The sequence below is a fragment of the Mchenga conophoros genome, linkage group LG18 (assembly GCF_057382185.1).
Source record: "Mchenga conophoros isolate Kocher_MC1m ecotype Shallow Benthic linkage group LG18, M_conophoros_male_GT1.1, whole genome shotgun sequence".
NCBI classification, from domain to species: Eukaryota; Metazoa; Chordata; class Actinopteri; order Cichliformes; family Cichlidae; genus Mchenga; species Mchenga conophoros.
Genome location: NC_140543.1, coordinates 12,527,562 through 12,548,523, shown reverse-complemented (window position 1 = coordinate 12,548,523; position 20,962 = coordinate 12,527,562). Strand labels below are relative to the sequence as shown.

Below are 20,962 nucleotides of genomic sequence, written 5' to 3'. Positions count from 1 at the left end.
CTGGTTTGTCTTGCTCCCAGTATTAACAGATACTGACATGCCTCCAGCTCAGTATTTCATCAGAAACTCAGGTGATTAAAAGTAGAGGGGGAGCAGATTTCCAATTGTTGGAATGTCTCAGCCACAAGTTTTCTGGAGCATTGCGTGAGCATACTTTTATGTTGGAGATAACTGTCATCACATATTTTTTTTCTGCCAATCTCATCTTCCCCCAAAACACGATATTTTGGGAAATAGAGCTACTGTATTTTGCAGGCTTATGAATTTGCCCATAGTGTTCTCTGTTCTCTCTCTATACTACCCCTTATATGTTGCTACTTTTATTTATTCCACCCACACAAGATAGATACATATGCAGAAGAGTACGCTGACACCAGCACACACATATCATTCCAACAAGAATACACATATTTGTAAACAGCGCCCTCAAACAGAGGCATCCTCGTCAAACATTTCCTGTTGTTTTCTCGTTCGGCTTTGCTGTACTCCTTGAAGTAACCTTTCCCATTCTGAGAATCTGCAATGCAGGCTGCCTTCATTTAGGTGTTTGTTGGGTGGGCAGGATGAAGACTGCATTATTTATGATGAGGCAAACCAGCAGCAAGTGATAGGCACCAAACAGACACGAGAACAGCCCCTCATAGCCGAGTGAAGCAATCAAACAGTCCCGCTGCATTTAGTGACACCTCATGACACCTCTTTTCATTTTAAACATAGAACATTGCATCCTTCCCTGCTGAGAGCCTCGGAGAGGACACAAACAAGAGTCTTCAGAATTGGAAGTCCCAAAGGAGGTCGCTTGGGATATCTACTTCAAATGTTGGTGTAAAAAGTGTTGCAGCTGATTTGTCAGAAGAGAAAGAAATGTGTGGGAATCATGATAAACATTTCCCCAGATGAACAAGGACACTTCTATCTCCACCCCTCATCCGGAGGAAGCATCATTTTCCACAAAAACAACAAAACACCACATCACTGCTGAAATAGGCAGCCATCTCCAGGATATAGACCGATCTAATAAATTCACATTACGATGCAAATAGCAGCTATTCTTTATCACCCACTACTGAATCTTCTTTGTTTGCTGGGATTTACATTAATCCAAGAATCCAGAGAGAGGCTGACAGACAGAGACTTACTTGCGATGTTCATGTTATGGAAAATGAATAAGGCATGAAGGCGAAGTGTTTGGGTGCAGACCAGGCTTTGTGTCCAAGACAGGGATGGCTTGAGAGTGGGTAGGGGGTGTTGTGGGATAGAGGGCAGTGTGGAGGCCACAGGGTCTGCAGGCCAGGTCTGCAGAGAAATCCTCAGTTTTTCTTCAGCATGCGAGTCAGGTGCTTGAATCCAGCAAAACCTCTTAAATATTAAATGCCAACCACCTGCAATATTTTTCCTCTTTCTGTTCAATAATACAGGCCAGCAGTTGAAGCTGTAATATTTCTATGTGTAAGAGAGTGGTGATTGCATAACAGTGAAAGATATAAAGCACATTTACAATAATGCTAAAAACATAAACATCCAACAGTGTGTATTATTACACATGTATTTACATCCTTTACAGCATGTATAGACTGTTATAGAAGAATAAATAACATATTTTGCTCTCTAATGAATCCCTCGTATCCACAGAGTTTAAAAGCAAGCTGACAGGTCATTCATTTTATCTAAAATATGTGGGTAAGAAGAACCGCGAAACAGCAGTAGTCTAATTTGTGTACATTTTACTTAATTAGATGACATGCACATTGCATGTAACAAATCGATGGTTTGTTGATCTTTTCATCCCTTGAATTGACTTCAATCCCCCAAATGGAATTTGGGTATTTTTCTGGAGGCCCAGTGCTGGCCTCATTTCCTGATCAAAAGAGTTCTCTGTTCCTGTCTGGGACAGATGTGGATTAAATGGCTATCTTTGATGACTCACTTAGAAAAATTACAACCCTGTCTCCAAAGATTACCCTCCCTAGTCCACCCCCTCCCCCTGTTTGGCAGTTAAAAGACTTAATTTTGAGATGTCAGAGCATTTGATGGACTCGTCGCATAAACTTGATCATTTTATATTTCAATTAGATAATTTCTTAGTCTAGCTTTCCTGGCTATGTTTGAGATTTGTTCCCTGTTTTCATTTATCTGACATGTTTTCTTGTATTTCTAAGCGATTAGTAATTATTCACATTTTTGCAGTGCCTCCTGTATCTCTTTGTCATTGTCTATCATCTATTGTTTTCTCTCAGTGTTAGCTTCCCTGTCCTCCCTTTGCTTTATTTTGAGCTTCTTCAGCATATCTGGTGCTTTTGCTATGTTTTTTCATCCTCTGTGACCGTCTGTCTCATACACAACAGTTCAGCCCTGAATGTATGAGTTGTGTCAACTCACGCTGGAATTCTGTTTTGTTTTAAGTAGCTCATTGAGCTAAATATTTCTTGCTTTTTTGTTTTAGACACTGAAGACTTACTTTCTCATTATTAATTATGCTTCACGGTCATGCATTTGGGTCTTTTCCCCTGTGTTATATTAATAGAATGAAACGACCATAACTTTTAACCAGATTTTTGACAGTCTATGTTGCCCCTCTCTTAGCTATTTATGTTCATTGTACCCACAGCTGCCCAGCGTGCCAGGGTCACTGTTCCCTAGTGCTTTGGAGGTCCTGCAGCCACTGCAGTTCCCTGGCCTCTAATGCTTCCAGGCCCTTGGCTGGCCTTGGTCTTTTTCAGCTTCTGCTCAAGAGTCAGTTCAGAATCCTGCCCAGCTTACAGAGGGGATTCACCTCAGTTGGTGACCTCTTGAGGTCTCTCTCCTGTCTCCTAGCTCCAGTGCAACTGTTCTTGTCTGCCATGCTCTCCGACTATTTATTCAACCTTTCCTGCTCATCTGTTTTCCTATGCCACTCCACCTGGACACCCAGGTCTCTCTGCTCCAGGCCATGTTTGGTTTTGGCAAAATCCGTCATATGTCAGTACACCAAAGTAAGAGTATGTAGAGTAGAGTATTTCTGAGCAGGTGCTGTTTTAAAATAGTTCAGAAATTTTAATTTGTCATGCCTATAATTAAACAAAATTCTAGTTTTGTTGAGGATTCTGACATTTTATGTAATATAAACATTCACTTTTACTACAAGTGGCAACGCATTTGGCAACTCAGCAAAATAAAAGAAAGAAAGAAGGAAGCCAATGTTGAATTACCACCTGACTGGAGCCTTCTTACAAAAAGAAAGCTAAAATTTACAGAATGAATAGTGTCTCGGTGCTGACTTTCAGCCCAGTTATGTCCAGCCGTTGATAGAAGAAGCTGCTGACATAAAGAAATCCTATCTGCCAATGGAACTTGCCTTGCGGGGGCCTGTCCTACCATGGTGGTTCCTCTTCTTGCTTTATCTTCTTTCTCAGGTTTCTGCTGCCTGAAGTATTCACTAAGCACTTGGTTGATCGTGGCCATCTTCCTAATATAGTTATGGATCTTTGTTTATATCTTTTAACATATATATGTAGCACTGTTGCCTGAGTTCAAATCCACCATCTGGCCGGGGCCTTTCTGTGTGGAGTTTGCATGTTCTCCACATTCTCTCTCTGGCCTCCTCCCACAGTCTAAAGACATGCAGTTAGTGGGGTTAGGTTAACTGGTGCTTCTAAATTGCCCGTAGGTGTGAATGTGAGAGTGAATAGTTGTTTGTCTCTCTATGTTAGTCCTTCATCAGATTGTCAACATGTCCAGGGTGTATACCTCGCCGGACACCCTATTGTAGCTAGGATAGCCCCAGCCCCCCAGACTGACCTGCACACCGCCTGGATTGACCACAAGAAAGTCGTCTAAGGAGCTTGGAAAGAAAGTCTCACACATGGATCCTGGACTACATCAGCGTAGGAGAGATGAACTCCGAAACCTGATGCGTTCTGGTTAACTGAATCACGATGTTAACACAAACACCCTTGTTTCAAATTGAAATCCCTCATTTAATGCACAGTGGATATTTGCTCTTGCAGTCCGTGGGCATAATATTAAATCATTACTGAGCAGTCATCAAGAGAAATGTGTAGTGGACTGCCTTGGTTACAGGGTTGGTTTGTGCTTCTCTATAACTGACAAGGAGCAGAATCCACTCCAGTTACTGGGAATGTATTTAAATATGTATAGTCACATTTAAGAATATTCACACTTATATATTGTCTTTGCACGGCTTAATAAAATTTGGGCGTAGCATAGAGGTTTCCACCTATTTATAGTCTTTAGGCTAAGTTGAGCTAAATTAAGTTAAGCTTGAACCAGTTTCATTCTATAAAGAAAGACAAAGACAAAGAGAAGCTTCTTTTCAAATAACTGGCAGGACTACTATTAAGATTTACAGTTTTAAAATGCTGAACTATCCCTTTAACCTTACACCAGGTCACTTATTGCAGAACTAAAAATGCTGCTAATCTCAGTATATTTTTCTTAATAATTATGAAGAATTGTAAAAGGTAGTAATGAGCTGTTAGTGGCTGTTAGTGGCTGGGAGGAGATGGTATGAATATTAGGAAGGTGCGCAGGGCTCCATCTATGTCTGAACCCAAAAGCACAGTGCTTGAATACCTAGCATACCACAGTAGTCATCACTCTTGACAAGTGAGTTTATTTCCCAATATTTGAAAGCGTTCTTTAATTTTGACTCTATCACCCCTAGGGTGATGAGTCTTTGATTCACTTCAAACAAAAGCATGCATTACCTATGCAGTTCAACAACAGCCTTACAAACTGTGTTCTGTGCATTAAGTAATTATTTTTTTCTTAATGGGTTATTTAACCAGTTCCTTACATATTCTTCTTTATGCTTTTTGAGCATTAATGAGGAGAGTGGAAATTATGGACCTGAAAAAATTTGCAATTGAAACAGACAATGGAATTTAAATTAATATCAAAGATGAAAAGAACTATATCCATGCTGATGGTGAACCTGTAGACAATGCATAGAATACAGTCTCCACTCTCAGTTAAAGCAAATGGAAATTAGTTTCTTCTGAGGTTTTATTTAATTTTAATAGTGTGGCTGGTCTGGAATAAGTGCTTAGTGACCAGTGGGAATATCTTATTGGACAAAGAGAAAGTATTAACAATAACAGCAAATGCAGCCTGAAATAAAAAAAAAAAAAAAATCAAGTGTGTCCGATGTTCATACTGTTAAATGTGTCATTTATTTTTTGCATACTGCAGTTTAAACATGGAATGCCTGTACTCAATTGACATTGGGTTTTAGTGATTGTCCAGAGGCGTTAAACTGAAGTTTTGGCTGGTGGGTTTCCAAACAATTCCTCAACTCAACAACCTTATATTTTTGTTTTTTAAAACTGTCTCTGTAGCCTTTGGTTTTTACTTTTAATTAGGCAAATATTCATGCTGTCTAGAGAAGTCGTAATGACTCTGGTTGTTCTTTGACTTTTTATTTGGGGCTAACATAAAGTTTTGACCAAAATGCCTAAACATCTATTGGATAGACTGTCATTAAAATGTTTCTGTTCAGTGTGTAGACTTCTAATTTGTGTTTAGAGCTACAGCAATTAGTAGATGTGGACATGGTATCACAATAAATATTGCTAAACAGCAACTTGTTAGTATTGTTAAAGTTGTACAGCTTGACTTGCTATAGAAGAACGGTAGACTCTTAGTCTTGCTTCTTTAAATATTCTGAATGTCACTCAAAAAGCAACCTTTTGGTACCTTTCATGAGTATTTTCAGCATAGTGTGTGACAGGAACATGGATAAATGAGGTACTAGTAATACACAAATAAGAAAGTAATTCCACTTGGGAGGGACAAGTAAAATTATCTATATATTTTACACTGTACAGAAAATTTTTCAAAGTCACAAAGCCCTATATAGCTATATAAGTAAAAACTAGGAATAATCACAATACAATAAAACAGAAAGTTAAAAAACCTTTAATACCAATGCTGTTAAAACAGGATACAAACATAATAAAACATAACAAAAACACATAGTAAGAAAGATAACTTCCACTGACTATCTTTTAATAACAATTCCACATGGAAAAACATAAATTAAACATAAACTGCATAATTTTGATTGTTGCTGATAATTGTTGTTAATGTTCCCCTTCGCGAATCGCTACCTTATTGTGGTGCAGGGAATTGTGTGTCCCAGGGATTCCAGGGGATATGTTGTACTGGGGCTCTTTGCCTGGACAGTTCACACTGCCCAGGATAAGGTTACCGGGGCCCTAGACCCTGGAGCCAAGCCTGGGGAGGGTGCCCGAGGGCGAGCGTCTGGTGGCTGGGCCTTACTCTATGGGGCCTGGCCGGGCACAGCCCGAAAAAGGGACATGGGCCCATCGTCCTGCAGGCCCACCACCCAAAGGAGGTGCGGTAGGGATCGGGTGCAATGTGTGCCAAGCGGCTAGGAGCGGAGGCCTCGGTTGGCTGATCCCCGCCTACCGAGACTGATAAATAACATATATGCAATATTTAGTAAACAGTACTGTGCAAAAGTATAGTCACCCCTTATTTCATTATTTTGCCCCCAAGGAGCATGGCTTTCTGGTTTTGAGGAATACTTCTCCAGGCTTTCTGAAGTTATTTCAGAGATTTTCTTTTGATATTTTCTGCTTGACCATTTTTTAGAGGAAAGGTTATTTAGTTTGTTGTGGCACTGAGCCAGTGTTGTGTCTGTACATAACAGACAACTCAGACAGTTAATCAATTTCAAATCATTTCTTTTGGCAAAACAAATAATTGTACCAATTTCTTTTGTCAAATCTGTGAAAAATGCCAAAGATAACACACCTTGACAGACATAAAACTACATTGTTGGCATCAAAAATGTAATTTCCAAAAAGTTAGCTGCTGAAAACTTACTCAACATGATGTACACTGTGTTATTAAAAATGAGGATGCTGGACAAGTTGAGGTCTAAAGAAAAAGCTGCTGGCTTAAAGCTATATACAGCAGATGAACAGTATTTGAAATTCAAGTAATTATGAAATAGGAAAAAAATCAAGCAAAGTTGACACAGGACCTGACAGATACATCTGACCCTTCAGTTAATCCATCTACTATTTCTTTGTTTGGTCTGTATTATTGTAGGGTCTTTACCTTACAATATAAAATGCCTCGAGGGAGCTGTTGTTTTGATTTGAAGCTATATAAATAAAATTGATTTGGACTGAACTGAATTGAACTGAATATTTTCCCGAGGCCTCATCAAAAATAGTCTGGTGGCTGTCAAATAGCTATTGTTAATGAAGGAAAATGCGCAGAAAAGGTTGAGGTATGCCAAATTACACAAGAACTGGACTGAAAACCTTGTGCAACTTTCGTCTTATGGAATGATGAATTGAAACATCAAACTTTGTGTTCAGATTGTACAAAGGAGGTCAGGACACATGTACAATAGCTATAGACATCTCTAAAAACATGGCAGAAGATCTGTCTTCATTTGGGGCTGCATTTCAGGCAGTGGCCTGAAAATGAACGCAGAAAAATTTGGTCAGATTTTGACTCACCATACAATCATATTTAAAAAAATGTGTCTGGTTGATCATTTTTCATCAGGACAATAATCCCAAACACACTAGGACTGAAGCACTAAAAACATATCAGTGTAGAAAAATACACAATGGAGCACAATCATAGACTGGGCTCCCCAGAGACTGGACCTCAACTATATTGAGGCAGTGTTGGATCATCTTGACAGAGAACTGAACAATAGGCAGCCAACAATGAAAGAAGAGCTTCAGAATGTCCTTCAAGAAGTGTGGGGAAGTGTTTTGGGAGGACTACTGATAAATTACTGAAAAGCTACCCCAAGAGAGTTCAGGCTATTCTGAAGAAAAAAAGGTGGTCATGTCAAATATTAACTTTCAGGTCTATTTGAATTGTACAAACACTGCTTTTGCCTCATGCAATGCATTTAAATCAGCAGTAATAATACATTGCTGCTCCTTTTTCCCACTTTCATAGCAAATATAGAGAAATGGGGATTGACTAATTTGCACAGACTTTTACACAGTAATATATATATAAACATTTATAAATAATACTTTTATATACTATACTATTATTTAAAAATAATATTGACATTATCAAAATCAATTGAAACCACAACAAATGCAGATCATAAATACTTGCATACTCTTAAGTATGTACCTGGGAACATTCTTACAAATAGAGAACAATGGGCACACATTCTTACATGTTGTCAACACCATGGATACACACTCACTGTGACTTTCCCCAAGGTACCTTAAATCTCAACAAACAACATCTCCTTTAATGGAGCAGTCCATCAATTCTTCCTCATAGTGTCTCCCTCAGATGTGTACTTAAAAGTTAATCCCATTTCAAGGGGCAACTGTGAATGTGGCACACGTCTGATGGGCTATAAAGCCTTTTCTTTGGCTTGGATGATAGTGTTAACAAGGTCCAACACGGCACTATTAGGGTGCATTTCAAATGTTGCCATTATGTCATTGTGTTGCCTGACAGCTGTGAATGCCAGAGACAGAGGGGTTATAACGGGGAATTTCACCTGCTCTCTGACGAGGGGTGAGCTGAGACATGAGAACCTCTGTCAAGGCAATCCCAAGCTTGCCTGACAGATACCTGATACCTGGGCTTTAAAAGAAATGAGAATGAGAGTAAGTCTAGGGCATCATAATCCCTTTGGAAAGGTTTTCCATCTGTCACAAACGGCGGTGACCGGGCTTGGGTAATTTCCCCCCAGGATTTGCAGAGAACATTAAAAAAGGAGCCATGTAATATTCGCCCTACCTCAGAGAGGCTGGCAGGTAGAGAGCAGCAGAAATGCCATGTATGCAAGGATATTAAGATCCACTCTTTTCATTTCACATGAAAAGCCAGGCTCTAAGTTTGAAAGCCTCGTTAGGCTTGCGTCTGTTGTTACCTGTCGTTTGCATGGATCCAAATTTCTAGTACTCACACCTCACCACATAGTTATTATTCAACAATATTATATTCCATTCAGAGACTCTAGACTCTGTATGATTGTGCTTTGAGTGATTATTTATTTAATTTAAAAAATTAATGCAGCTGACACTGACTCTTAATTCAAATGTTCATAAGTCATGGGGCACAGAAGATGTTGTGATGCAATGTCAGTAGACACAACTACTGCAAAAAGAGTTTTGGTCTAATATCAATAATCTTTTATTTGTATGAGACACATGTGGCCAAGAAGGCAGCAAACAATGTAACAAGTCTGGACATAAGTAAAGAAACAAATACAACTGGACCCAGTACAAGCAAGTGAACACAACACTGGGATCATGTGCAATAACATAACCCTAACTCTAAATCCAACCATATCTCCTCGATTTCACCCACAATTATTTTTAAAGAAAAATAATGAGAGCATTTTGTAAATTATTTACCAGGAAAGCTGAAAAATGTACTGAATACATCCTCAAATTTTCATTGCTATAAAATGTTCACTCAAATTGTATTTTATCAGTTTTAAACCCAAACAGCCTCGTGCAAAATTGTATTTACTTAAAGTGACTGTAGCAGGATCAAAACAACATAAAAAAAACTAAAACCTTTATCAGAAGTAAAATTCACAATATGAACCATCATTTCATTTAAAACATGTGCTTGTTTCATAATGTAAGTTTGATACCTAGCTCAGTCATGACTGACTCCATCCATCACTAATTAACTCATCGCTATCGCTGTTTAAATTTTTGCATAACCGTTCAGTGGAAGAATTCGACAGCACCAGTGATCAGCTGCAAGGGAAAGCTAGAAAACATTGACTGAAGGGTCAGGGGTCACTAGAGCTCATTGCACCTGACAAGCCTCTGCCATCTGTAATTGGATTCTGCATCATAATAGGTGGTGTTTCACAGAAGGAAAGAAGCACAGCTCTGACAAAAGGCTTGCCTGCGAATCATATTAAAAGTCCACACCTTGCTTGTGTGAAGAGTGCCGTAGACAGTTTATAAGCAGTTCCAATTTTACATATACCTAAACAAAAGACACCATTGGTCTGGAAGTTTTCTGCAACATGTTTTGTACTAACCTTTTAATTAGCAGTGTCAGCAGTGTGTTTCTGTGCAGCAACAGTGGCAGTGTGGTAAGTACTACCTTTTACCATCAACAAGGTTCTGGGTTTGAATCCATTAAGCGGCCAGGGCCTGTCTGCATGGAGCTTGTTCTTCTTTTGCCCGTGTGGCTATTCTGACATACATGTCTCACCCCAGTCTTTAGAGTGTGGGAGTATGTTAGATTGACTGATGATTCTGAATTGGCCATCAGTGTGAATGACCGTCTGTCTCTCTGTTCTGGCCCTTTAAAAGACTAAATGACAACTTCTCCATGGTGTACCCTGCTTTTTGCCTTATAACACATGAGAAAGGCTCTAGCTTCCCTCAGAAGTGGATGAACGGTTAAGAAGGGGGCAGACTTTTTTTCTTTTTGTAAAGCGCAGACAGAAATTGCATGAGGCACATCAATCTTACTACGATACACAAAATCATGCTCTGTTCGCTTGTTTGTTTCTTGGTCCTTGAACTACTCCTTGACCACATGGAGTTTACTAGCCAGATTGTACACACAGGTATATCTTATGCACCTGAAGGTTCTTACATTTGAGTCCTTGCCTAAAAGGCAATGTTAGATTTCTTCCTATATAACATTTGTAAATCAGTCCCCTTATGATGTAAAGTGCCCTGAAAAGATTGTTCTTGTGCTATTTAAATACATTTCTTGTGAAAATGAATTTTGTAATTATTACCTACAAATGAAACTGTGGGTTGCTTCCTGTATCTGTGCTAAGAACCAGGAGGAGGCAGATGAGACTGTGCTTTGTGGTTTGAGGTGTTGTTGTACTTAATACACCTGCCTATTTTGCTTTCCACCACCTACTGTTTGGCAGCTGGGATAGCTGGTGGGTGGCATTTGCTGACTGAGAGAGGGTGTTGTAGAAGAGACCTGTGGGCCAAGAAGAGACCTGTGGGTGTGAGAGACAGATGCCTAGGCCTACAGTGCTGAGCACCGAGTCAAACCTTGTACGCTATACTGCATGTTTGCACCAACTTGTCCAACAGGCAAAGCTACGTGGGAAGTAGCACATTTCCCTGACGGTTGGCGTGTGTCAGGTTCAGCACTCTTTGCTATAGGGAGAGACCTGTGGGTATGAATGATGAGAGCTTTTTTATATGATGTGGGGTGCTGACATCAGCCCTGTGTCACCTGAGCTATCCACCATGATGCATGACACACCGAGATGTCATGATTATTTCCAGCAACCTTGCTGAAAAGTGACAGTACAGTATGTGAGAATGTGATTTAAGCAAAACACTGCTGAATACCATTTGAGATTAGGTCACTGACATGTAAAGACAGTACAGAGCATTGTGTCATGGCATCTCATAACTATGACTTGTTGAAAATCAAGTGTATAAAGATGAAAGGAATGTGATGTTGGGAAATTAAAAAAAAAAAAGCCAGAATCTTCACTGTTACCATTAAATAAAATAGATGTAAACATCAGAAACTGTCAGTTTCAGAAAGTTACAGCTAATGTTTCTAAACACAAACACACACTGTGTAATATCAGACATGTGTCACTATGCTTCTGACTCTTTGTTCAGTTGACATGCATTTCATACACAGATATGCATTTCTGTTAACTCCCATTGTAACATAAGCATACTGTAACCATATGCTACTATAGAATTGCTGAGTGGACACAAACATGACACGAAAATTATGCCAAGCCAAGATGTGATTGTTGCATTTGCTTATCTAAATGCCAACACAGTTAGAGAGAGAGAGAGGGAGGGAGAGAAATAGTATTCACAATATCCTGAGCAGAACTTTACAGGAGAACTGCATAATGCATAATAAAATGGTTGTGTTCAAGCCACTGCTTCCAAAGAGCCAAACAGCAGCCCAGCCTGGAAATATATGTGCCAGTCATGTTGTCCCACTGAAGCAAGATCATGAGAGAACTGTGTGATCTGTTCATTAGGCTACTGTATCCACATCATTAGCATGTTCTTAGTTCAAATACTTTGGTAGGAAGATCCAAAAATGGACCTCATTCACAAAACTGATTTGTCAATATTTTCCTAAATGTGTTCATACTCTCCAAACAAATTTAGAAGACCCTCTGACCATATATGCAAACTAAGTTTAAGGGCTAGCTATCTCAGATAATTTACATACACCCTTAACTGAATACAATTGCTAGCACTGGAGAAACAGCATTGAGAACTTGGAGCCTCAGATTTTGTAATTAATTAAAAACTAATTGCATAATGGATCAGTGTAGATGTCGTATGTTGTTATCTGGTTATACACCGAGCTAAAGTGTCACCACATTAAATATTTGAAACCATGGAAAAATGTAATTTTTCCGGCTTCCTTGGTGGCCACTGTTGTTTCAATTTTTTTGTTGGAATTTCTTCAAGTAACTTATTTTATCCAGGCTAACACTGGATTCAAAGTACAATGATGTGGTATACAGTCATTATATCTTACCCTGTAAAGCTAATCTAAACCTAATCTGGTTAGTCTAAAGATTATGGGCGACCGTGGCTCAGGGGGTTGGGAAGCGCATCTGTAACCGGAAGGTTGCCGGTTTGTTCCCCGGGCTCTCTGTCCTGGTCGTTGTGTCCAAGACACTTCACCTACTGCCTACTGGTGTTGGCCAGAGGGGCCGATGGCGCGATATGGCAGCCTCGCTTCTGTCAGTCTGCCCCAGGGCAATACTCAATCATAAACCATCAGATTCTCCTGTGTCTTAATGATAGAGATATGATATTGACGAGTCTGTTAACATTTTTCCAGGCCTTCTTTCCTTTCTTCGAATAAGGTGGACTTTATTAATGTAGTAGCGCTGTTCCAGTCTTACCTACCAAAGTGCTTAAAGCATACACCTTTATTACTATATTACTCTACAGTGTTTTTCCTCTTGTGCACACTTACACTATTGATCTGTCGGGAGCAGCTGTGTTGTTTTCAGTTTGTATTGTGTTTAACTTCTTCAAATTTTTTCTCCATAGTATAGATTCATCTTCCACTTGTTGGCATTAGACTTTGTAGTAACTGGAATTGGTCAGATGCTGCCAAGGTCATGTCTTTCATGTGCACTTTCATGCAGGGGAAACCCTGGGTTAACAAAAAGAGTTGATAACTAAGGGTAAGGGAATCCAGATAACAGAGACGTATGCTAGGTATTTTGAACTCCCTTTGTAATGCAGGGACCTACTTTCTTGCCTTTAGCGGTGTAGGCTTGCCTTTCACATTGTAACCAGTTTCTCCATTTCACCTGGAGGTTTGAGAAATGGGGCACTATGCCGATTGTGTGCAGATTTCACAAGCCTTTCAATGGTAAGAACAAAATATTCTGGTGCACAGGGTTTTATGAATGTTTTATGATGGTAAACGTACATATGCATTTGTTTTTTGTGCAGGGTAGGACCATTTTCACATAAATATTAGTGAATGACCACCATTCTAGTCAGCCCTCTGGATTAATTCATAAATGAAGCAACAAGTTGCGAAACTTTGTAGATACATAGTAAACATAGTAAAACTATAATCTGAAGAGGGAAAGTTTTTGAAACCCTTATTTGTGGCAAAGTTTCAAACTTTCTAAGAACTTTTTTAAGAAGTTAAAGGTACACTATTTATTTATTTAGAATTTACCAAGACTACAAGGACACTGACCAAACAAAAATTCATGAAACCTGGCCAGAGTTGTAGCATGGGCAACATCAGAACTGACTGAAGTAAGTTGTAAGATTTTATACGATGTTCAAAATGTACTCTCTGGCTCCCCTTCTAGTTACTCTTGTTAGTATAAAATATAAAAAAGTAAACTATAAGTTTTAAAATGTATAAAAATCTCAGGCATAGAAAAGGAAAAAGGGCAAATACACATTGTAAGGCACGTTGATCAGGGGGCATAATAAGAAATAGCAATCAGCAGACTTGGGAAGCATTCTTGTGTAACTGCTTATATATGGGTCATTCTTGCTGTTTCCACATTATTACATGAGTGAAAATAATAATGTGTAATAATTATTGTGCAGTATATCTCAAAATTCAAAGGCAAATTTACAAATGTAGCCATCCATCCTTTGGGGCTGTATGTTTTTTGACTGTATTACTTTTCGTCCACTTCCTAGTTTACTTGTACAAGCAGGCAGATACTCCTAGGTTTAACGTGTGTTTTTTCTTTGTGATATATTGAAGATCTGTCAAAAGTATTTCTGTGTTTTTACCCAGCACTGCTAAATGTTCAAACTTCTCAAATCCAAAAAGGTTACAGAGTTGGTCAGAAAAAGATTAAATATTTATTTTGCAGTCAAGTTACAGACCATTGTTTAAATGTTCTAATACAAAATCCAAAGTCCCTGATGCTCCTTCAGTTGATCTAACAGTTTCTCCTTGTTCACTCGTTCTTCCTTCAACTAAACAGGTAAATATGGCTCGGCATAGTAATGTGAGCAACAGTGCATGGCCCTGGAATTATGCCTGTCTGATGCTCACCCTTGAGACACAGTTGAACAGTTCAGTGCTGAACCAGAGTAGAGCAGCAAGAATGAATATGCACTTTGACTGGGTGAGTAGAAACCGTAACCCCCTTAGCCAGGCTGTCTGACAACCTCCTGCTGTTTAGTACTTGACTTGTGGCAGCTTACATTTCTTTTCTTTATGGATGATATGTTTTAGTGGCTCAAAAGCTAAGCTGCTCCTAAATGATAAGAGGAAAACTTTATTATATACTTGTTAAGCTTGGTCACTTAATTTACCAAATTATTATTTGGAGACTGACAAGGAATCTATTTGGAGGACAAATAAAAGTATGTATTGAGGTTATATAAATATAGAGGTTAGATAAAGATATAATTTATCTAACCTCTTTCTTTGTTTGTTTCTTATGCCACAATCAAAGTGACAGTGATTTCCACTAAAGTGGTGTCAGAATGCAATTACTGACCTAGTAACAGAAGAACGCAGTATACAGAATTGGCGCCCTTCAGAAATACTTGTGGAACTGTCGTATGTAAAAGTAATTAAGTACTTGTTTATCCCCAGCTGAAATTTTTGAGAAGGGTACCAACAAGTGCCTTTTATACTCCCTCGTGCAACAGCTCCCTGAATTCAATAGGTGCAGAAATCCTTGGCTGCTGAGGGTTGAAGATATGCACATTACTTTGAAACTGATCAACAAAAGGATGTGATGGTAAAGTGCAGAGATCTTGCATGTGTTCTGCTTATAAGATCAGGGATTTGTGCTAATGCCTGGGCAGTTTCAGGGTTTCTATTATTAACTGTCAGTTAAGTTACACTGGATCCCTGGTGATGTTGCAGAGAGCAAAACAAGCCGTATGACCAGTGTAACAAATTAAAATGAAAAGTAATTAGAAATGTGTAATACACTGTCTTTTTGAAAATAATGGCCCCAAGACTTGGGTAGGGCTGCATGCTTTAACTGTGGGAGCCAGCATGGCCAGTGGACTAACAACAGCAGGCCAATAATTTGCAGGTTGTACCTGCTGTTATCAACCTCTTTCACTGCAGATGACCAGCATCCTCTCTTTGATTTTGTTTCTACCATTTTACTGAGCATTTCAGAATTGTTGAATGAAAATCCAGTCCATAATTCAAGTGAACTTAAACTGTAAACATAAATTTCCTATTCTAGTCAAATGTATTTTGACACAAAAAGAGGCTATACATGAAGAACAGAACAATAAATTACAATGATCCCAAACTTTTCAGGAATATTATATACACGTGCACCTATGTTTTTACTGCATACATAGATCACAAAGTTGTGCTTTGACCTATAGCAACATCTTCATTACTTTCTTTGACATAAAGGCCTTAGAGGCCTTACAGTAAAGAGGAAGTTAAGTTACTGTAAAGCACTTCCCTGTATGGTCTGTCACAATGAAAAAGAAGCTCAGTGGAGCGAGAAGAAAGAGGAGCACATGGGATGTGAAAGGCAGGACTGGGGCTAAGTGTTGTGTAGAAACAGGCAGTGACCTCATGGGAAAGGTACACACCATCTTAGTTCATGAATTGGCTCCAGATGGGAACTGGCAAGTGGGAAAAGCGGAACAGAATTGTATTGACAAGCTATGCCTGGACAGGCCCTGAGCAAAGCCATTAGCCATGTTGCCGAGTCACCAGGGAAAGCTCCGTCGGTTTGAGATTTCACTTCACCTCAGTGTTGATGGGGACACTCTCCACCCGTCCAGTACAGCAGCCAAACACTTCGACAGAGCCTTTATCAAAATACTGATGAGAAAAGCATCACACAACTCACTTCATTTTTTCAGGCTCATTTTCTAATGAAATTACAAAAATCTTTTCTTACTTTTACTATGTTCTCACAGAGAAAGATGAGGGTAAATGACATAACTGGGTATTTATCAGAAGATTTCACCACTGTGGTTCTGTCAAGATGGTGCTTGTTTCTAAATACTAAATAGTGATTATTATGTACAATTATCTAGAATAGAATATTAGGATATTATGGAACACTCAAAATGATTTGCCTCATTGGACGCACAAAGAAATTAAAAGAAATAATAATCCCTTCATTTTCCTGCACTCATTCAATTCAGAATCACAAGGGAATATAACCTATCCCAGCTGTCATAGGACACGAGGCAGGGAATACCCTGGACAGGTCACTGATCAGTCGCTGATATAAAACATAAAGACAGACAACCATTCACACCTACACCCAAAAATTAACCTTTGGACTGTGGGAGGAAGCTGGAATACCTGCAATACCAAACAGAAAGGATTCAGAAGCAGGACCTTCTGGCTGTGAGGAAGCAGAACTAACTACCATATGACGAGAAATAATAACTGTATGGTATAATGTAGCACATTCAACAAACTTGCCAATGTGCTGATTCAATGAACGAATAAATAAATAAACAAATCTGCTTTCTGTCTAATTGTCATAAGACCTGCAAAGAGATGGGTTTCATCATTAGCTGAGGGCCGTGAGTAAGCAGTAGTTTTTATTCAGATCATTCAGATAATCTTTTTAGTCTTAAATTAGTAGGTAACACGGTAAAAAATGCAATGAGAAAAAGAAAGAAAGAAAATAGGCAATTTTGAGAGTTTAACAAGATGTTACAGCCCATCTCTATGTTATAAAGTGAGCATCCAAGTGCAGGCCCCACTTTTTGACAGCAGTGACAGACATGATGTGGAGCTCACCCGGCAGTGCTGAGAGAGGCGTCTATTCTGATCAGTTCCACTTGGAGCAGGATATCTGGAGTGAACACTTTCAAAACCCTCTGCAGTCCTCTTCCCAGCTGAAGACAACCATGCCACAGCGCATCCGTATAGACAGGCCTCAATACCTCTGTCGCTGCAAGAGAAAATTTTGTGACTGTGTGAATGCATAAAAAAGTTAGATGGTATTTTTCTTTAATGTGGGGCAAATATATTGGGGTAGACAAGCTTTAAGAATTTTTGATAAACCCCACCATATCAGCAAGCTAGATAGAATATTTTTTTCAGGAGTACTTTAAAAGGATTTATAGCTTTTTAAATGGTACAGATTTTGTCACATTGATGTAGTGGTATGTTTTTTTTAAGGATTATGGATGATGTGATTATCTATGTTATTAATAACAAAAATTAAAACCAGAATCAGATTTTACAGTGCACTTGTTTTTGCCTTCCAATCCATCTTTGAACCTCTCTCTCACCTTATACAGTATGTATGTGAATGCATTCTTCCTCCTCTAACTTGTCTATCACCACCTACAGTATGTGTTGGCGTGCGCCTCTGTGTATGCATGTGTTCACTGTCTGACTCCATAAGCCAGTGGAGTCGAGGGAGTTGTCAGAAGGTGGTTGCCCTGGTTTCCTTAGCAAGAAAGATGAGCATCTCCTGCACAACCCCAGAACAAAGATGCAATCTGCCTGAATGCAGCAAATAAAAAATAACCATTAGGAAAAGCTCTGAAAAAAGGGAAACTCTCGTACAAGGCAAAACTAAGTAGATTGAGTCTGACCATACTGAGAACGATGAGCAGCTCTGTCATTATTTTAGTGTTATGCACCTTGGACGGGTGGCAGAACTGGAGGACCGTGTGCCTGGCGGGACTGTCGATCGAGGACGCTGAAGATATCTACCTATTCGGAACCATGATAACAGGGTTCATGCTGATCGGCGTTGGCTTAGCCCTGGTTTATCAGAGAAATAAGAAAGCGGAACCGGCTGTTCAAACCCCCACAAGGCTGCCCGCTGGATTCGAAGCGACGGGACGAGGTGCGACCTCTCACAACGAACATAATATGGTCAACACCTTGGAGACGCTTACAGCTGCTGTGAAGGCTCAAAACAACACCATTGAGCGTATGAGGGGAAACATCAGAGAAAGGCCTGCTCAAAATGAGACCCTTGAGCGACAGTTGGAAAACATCGCGGAACGGATCACTGCAGTTGTGAGGTCTCAGAATCAAAAGACTGACAACACCACGGAACAGAAGTTTGATACCATCATGGGGAGGCTCGCAGCTCTTCAACGGGAGATCGAGAGACCAGCCTCGGAGTGCTAGAATTCGAGCTGCTCACAAAGGAGAAATCAACAATATGCAACATTTGGACACCACGGCTCCAGCTGCAGGCCCAAGGCTGGAGCCCACCAAAACAACTCCCTGATAACGACTGTGCGATGACTATTCTTCCCGCCCCATGAAGGACACCTGGATTGGCTGGAGGACTGTTTACTTAGCCTGATAGGCCGAAGGACACTGTCTCAGCTAAACTATGGACACGCACACACACACACTTACACTGATAAGCACTCACTCATCCCCCTCCCTTTCCAACGCCTTCGATGCTTGTGCCCTACCGGGGATGATAGCAGTCAACTGGACCAGCACAGATGCTGCAGGACCGGATGCGCTGTCTACGCCGGCTCTCTCTTACCCTTTACCCGCCCCTGTTGCTTGTCTCGTGTTTCTATGGTGTATTGATAGTCATGTGCTTTTGTGCTGAGGTGTTTTTTCTTTTATCAAACTGTTCTCCCACTAGGAGCTCAGTCTGAGTGGAGTTTTTTTTCTCCTCCTCTTACCTCATGTAGTGTATTTTCGTTGTTTTTTTCCTATCAGCCTACCTTCTGACATGTCTGCCCAATGTGATGTTTGTGTAAAGTTGGTCAGAAGGTTCCTTTGTGAGTGCGCATGCGCCATTAGCGTGCTGCCTGCTGTAACCCCTAATTTCCCTCGGGATGAATAAAGTATTCTGATTCTGATTCACAGTAAATCTGGATTATGAATCCTCATCTGATGGGAAGCAGTAAATTGTGTCAGAGGATTAAAACTCTTCCGCACACTTGTCTCGGCTTCTTGGGAACAGTTTGTTTGCTGTACTTGTGTCTGAACTCCTCCACAAGCTGATGGATTTTGAAGATCCAGAACACAGCCTCCTTGGGCTGTGTTAAATGAATTAGGTAGGCCTGAGTAGCTACATTTTTAGCTTCGTGCACTAGATGCACATTATCCTGAGCTGTTGAAAGCCTAAATACCTGCTGGGCCTCTCTATAAACGTTCAGCTGCCATCAAGAGCCCACAGAGAGGTCGGAAAGAACGAGAGACTGCACAGGATAGAGAGAGTGTTCAGCAGAGAGTGGCTGATGACAGCAAAATCAATTAATTGAATGAGTGGACAACTCTTGCATGGATCGAGTTTCACTGCTTTGATAAAAACAAAGTGCACATTACGGTAAAAAACGAGTTAAGCACCTGGAGGCTGAGCAAAGATACTGACTGTACTCATTGCTTCTCATCTCTTACAGCTACAGAGGCTCCCTGCGTTATGCTGCTGCTCACACAGACGCCGAGGCACCAGAAGACGCCTTTGCTTTCCCTCCCAGGAGAATAACATCCTCCATCAATATTTAAGTTTGTTTATGTTTAGCTGTTTCACTTTATTGACCATGCTCAGGGAACTTAATATTTTCCTTTCTTGTCTTTGTTTTCATATTGCAACAGCTCCAAGCCGCTAGGTTTGCATGTACTGTTTTGTCTAGGTTTCTTGTGTTAATTCAGTTTGTCCTAGAAAACACAATCAAAAGCATTTCTAAACTGTCCTGCTAAACCTTGAACTAAAGGCCTTATCATTTCTTTCTCTTTATGAATACCATCAGTGCTGTTTTAACTTGACTCTCTTCCATAAAAGCGTCAACATTACCTACATACAAACTGTTATCAGCAGTTTCATTCACCTCTTCTGTCCAGTGTTTTCCCCTGACAATATCTAGTTCAGTGCTCACTTATTTTAAGTCTAATGATCTATGACAGCCCAGGAACTCTTACAAAAGCCTCACTGGTTTGCTACCAGCTTTATTCATGATTAAGATTAGACAAGATAACTAGATCACAGGTGCACCGCATCAGTCTCTGGTACTGTCAATGGGATTACCTGTCCTCTGTAGCCCAAGCTGTACAGAGGGAGGGATAGAGGAAAGAAGCTGGGGAAATAGGTCAAGCACACAGATAAGGGCAGGTGTTCTTTTGAAGATGTGTCTACAGTCTCAGAGGGACCAAGTACCGCAAAACATTACAACTTCAATAAAAAAGAGGGAGCTCCTGTTAAACTCAGTGCAGGGGTACAAGAGGTTCTGTTCAATAAGTTTGATTAAATTCAGAAGTGCGTGTCTTAGCAGCGTAATTATTGGATTTAGAGGATATCCATTTCATTGCTGTAATGTTCAACACACTCTCTCTTTTTCTCAAACACGCAGATAGTAAGATTAAATGTGAAATAATACTTTTTTGTGTGGTTCACTGATTTCCTTGCCTACAAGTACCATTAAAAATATACAGGTCCTTAAAGCTTTATCAAGGGGAAATAAAGCTTTTGCTAATAGAGATCCTGCTTGTTACTCAAAATGATACTACACTGAAGCATAGGGAGTTTCAGTCAACAGTCACACGGAGATTTGAATAGCAAAAA

General features: G+C 39.9%; 1 long non-coding RNA gene across 1 annotated transcript in view; it reads left to right on the top strand.

The window, feature by feature from the left end:
• The window catches only part of LOC146553325 (uncharacterized), a 60,295-nt gene extending 40,087 nt beyond the window's left edge, over window positions 1-20,208 (top strand). The window contains exon 3 of the long non-coding RNA XR_014889554.1: window positions 19,803-20,208. This is a non-coding gene — a long non-coding RNA (uncharacterized LOC146553325). The remainder of the gene's footprint in view (window positions 1-19,802) is intronic.
• Window positions 20,209-20,962: the final 754 nt, after the last annotated feature.